Below are 5,862 nucleotides of genomic sequence, written 5' to 3'. Positions count from 1 at the left end.
CTTCCTTCCTTCCTTCCTTCCTTCCTTCCTTCCTTCCTTCCTTCCTTTTTTTTTTTTTTTGACAGGGTTTCTTTGTGTAGACCTGGCCCCTGTACTCACTTTGTAGTCCAGTAGTCCAGGCTGGCCTCAAAGCCAGAGATCTGCATGTTTCTGCCTCCTGGGTTCTGGGATTAAAGGTGTGCGCCACTATGGCTGGCCTTTGTGGGGATTCTTAAATCTTAATTCTACCAACTAAAAGGAGACGGTAGCTTTCATCATTGCAGTGTTCTTAGGAAAATGACTTTCAGACATGTTAAATACCTTGCATACTGTTTAGAATGGTGAGTATTTCATAAAACTTCCCCCCATGTTATCTTCTTCACTGAGTTCTTACACTGTGGCTTGTACCGTTGCTTCTGTGTTATAGACACAGGGGAGGACTGTCTCAGATCCACAGCAACTGACAAGCCATCTGTTCAATGTCATTTCTTCATTTTTTTCTTTGGGGATTTACTGAGGACCCCTGTGATGTAGGCCTAGGAAATAAAGGTCTCTCACAAAACACAATGTACAGATAGGCAGGCAAATTTATAAGTGCAGTAAAAAACCATCATGAGAATATCAATAAAACTTTATGTGGAAAAGACTAATTTCACATGCCTCTGAGAGAGGACATTGTCACTAAACACTCTTCTTAGACTGAATGGTGAACAGCGTTTGCTCAAAGCCAAGGGCAGGGATGTGCATTCTAGGCAGCGGGAATAGTGTGGCTCCGGGCCAGGAAGCATAAAATCGCCAGATGACCAGAAGGGAATGCAAAATACCAGTAGCTGGACAGAATGGTCGGCAGTAGGAGGTTTTCAGTGCCAAGAAAGAGTTGGAATTTGTAGGTCACAGGGAGCCATTGACTTTAAACTAGAAACTACCCAAGTCAAAGTTGTAGCATTTTGAAAAGCAGAACCAATACAAACAAATGCATCCGGGTGGTCACAACTGAAGAAGTGTGTGTTTAGGTCTGAGGGAGCCGGCAGCTTGGTGAGGGCGGTGGCGTCCGCAGGTGGATTTGCTCCAGATGGAAGTTGTTCAGGAGCAGGTGTCACTTCCGAATGTGAAGGGAGGGGAATGGTGTTTGGCTCTGTGTCTTTAAGTTCCTGACTGAGGAGAGGGTGGAGATGCAGACCCGCTACTTCCCTAGAATTAGAAATGTTCAGGCCCCAAGCATGAGGGCCTCCAACCAAGGCCTCAGCACTTCCTAACCCCTAAAGTCCCTTAAAATCTTGGCTTGCTTGGTCCCTGAACCAGCTGTCATCACACATGAACCCATTCCGGTCCCATAATCTGCTAGCTTTGGCTCCCTCTGGCTTCCGTACTCCCACACACCTATTCTCCGTCATTCAAACTCAGGACTCCGCCCTCCCATATGGGCTCCAGAAGTACCACAGAGATTCATACCCGGCCTAAGTGCCTCCACTGTTTGTAGCCACCTTTTTATACTTCCCTGAGTGTGACCCTCCTTCTCTCTAAAGGGGTTCGTCTACCTTCTGCCTTCTCCAGCCATCCCTGCCCTCTAATGCACCTTCTGGTTCCTGGATTTTAAACTGTCTTAAGGTACTGAACTACAAATTCTAGTGGGTTGGTTTTCTAGAAACTGACAGCAGTGTTTTCCTTAATGTACAAGATAGCAGGAATGGTGTAAGCCAGAGATAAAGAGGAGGCCAACTGACTTGGAAACCATGGGCATTTGCGAGGGTACAGCTTCAGGGCTGGCGTGATCAAGAGACGTCAGGTCTGCGTCTGTTCTCTTATGTTGATTACTCAGGACTCCTGCTATCACGCAAAACTCACCTCACTAAACAATTCTCCCCTCCTTCCCTCTATCCCTTGTCAACCACCTGTCCTGGAGATGACTGCTCCAGGGACCTCATATAAGTCATTATACAGTGTTTGTCTGACTGTAGCAGGCTGTTGTCACCCAGCACACTGCCCTCAGGATTCCCCCTGATATGCACACTCCAGCGAAGTCTTTCCTTTGCAGGTCTGAATAATATTCCACCCCCATCACACTGCCTGTGTTTATCCATATGCCTGCTAATGAACACTTCCATTTGTCCTGACACTGCTATGGACCTGGCCATGCTACTTCTGTGTTTAACTTTTATAGGAGCCCCTGTCCACCTCCTCTACAAGAAGACCAACAGAGCCAACTCTCCAGGGCCCAGAGGGGGCTTGTGGAGACTGAAGCACCAATCAAGGTCCATGCATACACTGGACCTCGGCCCCTCCACAGATGTAGCAGATGAGCAGCTCAGGGCTCATGGGGGTCCCCTAGTGAAAGGAGCCGAGGCTGACTCTGGTGTGGACTCTGTTCCCTGCTTTTTGATCGCTCCCCCGCCTGGCAGGGCTGCCTTGCCAGGCCTCAGGGGAAGAGGATGAGCTCAGACCTGATGCAACTTGATGAACTAGGGTGGGTGGGGGCCCCTCTTTTCTGAGGAATAGGGGAGGAGGTATTGGGGAAGAGAGAGGGAAGGTGGGGCCAGGAGGAGAGGAGGGAGGGCTACAAGCAGGATGCAAAGTGAATAAATAAATAAACAAACAGATAAATAAATAATGTAAAAATCAGCTTTGGTAGGAGATGTCTTGTGTTTTCCGCAGTGGCTTCCCCACGGCATTCCCACCGTCTGTGGGCCCAGCCTTGAACCTTTCATTCTTCTGCACGGGGCCCCAGGCTCTCCCTCTCCACACTGTGACATCTGAGGAGAGCGGATGCTCTTCTACGAATTCCCAGCAGCGGTGAGCACACGCCTAGCGCTTGGCCAGTGACTGTGGCAGAGGTTGACAGGATGGTGAAAGCTTACCCATGCCACCTTGGGGCTGCCTATGGCTTTGATCAACATCGCTATTAAGTACAGTTGCTGTACGAAGCAGGGGTTGTCTTGGAGGGGCTCAGAGGGTCGTGGCTACTGGTGGCTAGGGACGGTGCTCAGAATGCTTTAAAAGAACAGTCCTATTAAGCTATATCAGAGATACAATAAACTGCCCGAATTTAAAACACGATCTGTTTGGTTTTGATGGACAAGAGTGCCAGGGAAGCCATTTTGACTGACCATCAGTTTGATTTGTGACTCAGTGTTTCTTGAAGTATGCTCCTAATTATCCCCTGCACATCTGTCTTATTTTAGGGTTGCCTATTACTCACTTGCTCACAGTCCTCCTCAAGGAGAACGTCTCCTTGTTTTACACATTAGGAAGATGTGATAGGAGATGTTGCCCCAGGCAGAATAAGAAACCTATCCTGTGACAAGTGGCTCTGGACTCCCAGCCAGGGCTTCCTTTCTCCATCAGTGGCTGTATGAAGACCATTTTATTCCTCTGTTGGGGTCCACATTCAGACTTTTGTCCCAGTTAATTCAGTTCTCTTGTTTGACACTGACCAGAACATTATCCTGGCCAGCACATCTGATGAGCTGCCTGGCAGGTCATCACTCAAAAGCACAAGCAGTAAGGCTGGAGCAAGTCCGGGGCCTGGAATGAGGAAGACTGTGACCAACATCCAAATGTCTGCTGCCAGCCTTGGGCTTCAGAGATCCAGAGGAGAAATGTACTTACAGCTGGGTCAGCATGGCCAGAGTCAGCTTCCTGGACCTCCTGGACGTGGAGAAGACCCTGGGCTGGAGTCAGGGACCGGAAGACTGTTAGGGTAAGGTAAGCTTCGAGAAGGTTTGAACACTAGCGGAGTGTCGGCAACCTCAGGAAATATAAACAGATGTCTGTTCTGCCACCTCCCTGATCCCCCCTATTGCTCCCCCTGCTCTCCTGGCTCCCCCACTGTCCCCCTGCTCCCCCCTGCTCTCCTCAATGGCTTGCCCCAGCTCTTGGTTTAATTGGTCTGGATGGGACCCAGACACTTGGACTCTTAGGTGCTTCTGGCTTCTGAGGTCTCTTGGCACAAAGTCTCTGGGCCTTTTATCCAGGTGAAATAGCATTTTTACTTACCTACACGTGAAGAGACAATTTTTCTGAATTCGGAAGTCTCTGTCTTCCTGCTGTGTTTCTCTCCTGGCTCATCTAGGACTTGGAGCCGTTCATTCAAGATCATTCGGAAAAAAGCCATCTTGTTTTAACACATGGCTTTCTCTTATTAACTGTACAACAAAGGCACCGTTTTCCAGATGTCAAGACTTTTATTCACAGTTTTTCATCTGTCATGAAAGAAGACATCTTGGCCAGATGCCTCTAGCCTCTGAGAAGGCTTTGCACTCCAGCCCTGGCGAGGCTGCTTGCCCTGGATGGAAGCCTTGGCCTTGGGACCGTGGAGCTGAAACCTTTCTGGGAAAGCTTAGGCTGGATGCCATGGACACCTTTCTGTGGATGCACGGATGATTCAGACCTTGTTGACAAAGACAGAAGAGATGCCAGCTTGCAGGTCTGTGTTCAAACAGATGGAACATGGAGGCCTGGCTCTTTCAGAGGCAGAATGGGTGGGGCTAGTGCCTCAGAACCCTTGACTATGTCACCGCTGGCTCTTTGGGAAATGTCAAGGCCTTAATTTAAGCATTGCAGCCACTCTCTCAGCCCTGCGAAGGGAGCATGGCATGGAACCCAAATATGGATCAGGGCTGACAGAAGCCCTTGCCCCAGTTAATGACACCAAGGATCTGTCACCAGGTTATGGTATCCCTCTACCTGTCTCTTGATTCCTCCAGGGCTGGACCCCAGAGGCCACCCCATGGTGATGAAGACACCCCTAGGCTGGGCATGTGGATTTGCTCAGTCTTAGTGTCCCCAACAATTGGGTACTCTTTCTCTTGCCTTCCTCCTCCCCGCCCCCAGCAGATCTCGTTATGTAACCCAGGCTGGCCTCAGCCTCGTGGTCCTCCTGTCCGGACATCCCCAGTGCCAGGGTCACAAGCGTACACCACCACACCTGGCGAGTCATGTGCCACCACACCACCTCGCTCTTCCCTTTGAGAATGAGATGTCCTTGGCCTGCAGATGACCAGGCCCCTTCAGGCCCCTCCTCACCATTCTCTTACTGTTTGAGTAAAGATGTCATTCCAGTAGACAGAGTCTGACAGGGGCCAGGGAGGGCCTTGTCTTCTGAGTCACTTTTTCTTTATTTCTGGACTTCCTGAACACTGGCTACAAATAGTGACAGGCCCTACACAGCCTGGTTTGAAGGTGGTATGCCTATCACAGCAGTCTGGGCCTGGTCACCCCGATTTAGGCCTCAGAGGGTGACTCACTCTCTGCAGGGGACCCAGGAGGCCCTGACCTCCAAGCTGCCAGCTCAGTGACCTCAGCTTTATATGGCTCAGGGAAGGCCGGCCTTTCTTTACCAGTGTTTCCCTGGGCCGAAGAGAAAGAGTCTTCATCCCCTTTCCCACCCTCCGACAGCAGGGGCTTTGGCCTTCTTGGCTCTCTCAGGCTGTTCTTGTTTCAGCTGTAGGGGTTTGTGTGTTTGATCTTCATCTGGTCTCCTGCTGGAGAGACCCAAACAACCCAAGTCAAAACTATCAACAGGAAAAGTGTCTTAGGTCAAGAATGCAGCCAGAATAGCCTGTCATTCTGACTCAGACCTGCCGGGGAGGGAGGCCTTTACCTGAGCGGGACAATGGACAATGAATGTAATACTGTCCCCAGATATTCCGCCCTCTCCTGCTCCTTCTGCAGGACCATGCCCCTGACAGGAACCTCTGGGGCCAATGGGTATCTAGGCTGCTGGTGACAGCTGACTGGCATCAAGAGCTGAGACCCAGGGACTCCAGCTGTCATCCTATCATGTCATCTGAAAACCCTGCAATGAAAAGACATGCTTTGACCAAACTAATTGGGAATTACACACACACACACACACACACACACACACACACACACACACACACA

This window comes from Psammomys obesus, unplaced genomic scaffold, assembly GCF_907164565.1.
Source record: "Psammomys obesus unplaced genomic scaffold, mPsaObe1.curated_primary_1811, whole genome shotgun sequence".
Classification (NCBI taxonomy): domain Eukaryota; kingdom Metazoa; phylum Chordata; class Mammalia; order Rodentia; family Muridae; genus Psammomys; species Psammomys obesus.
This window is presented reverse-complemented; position numbering follows the sequence as displayed.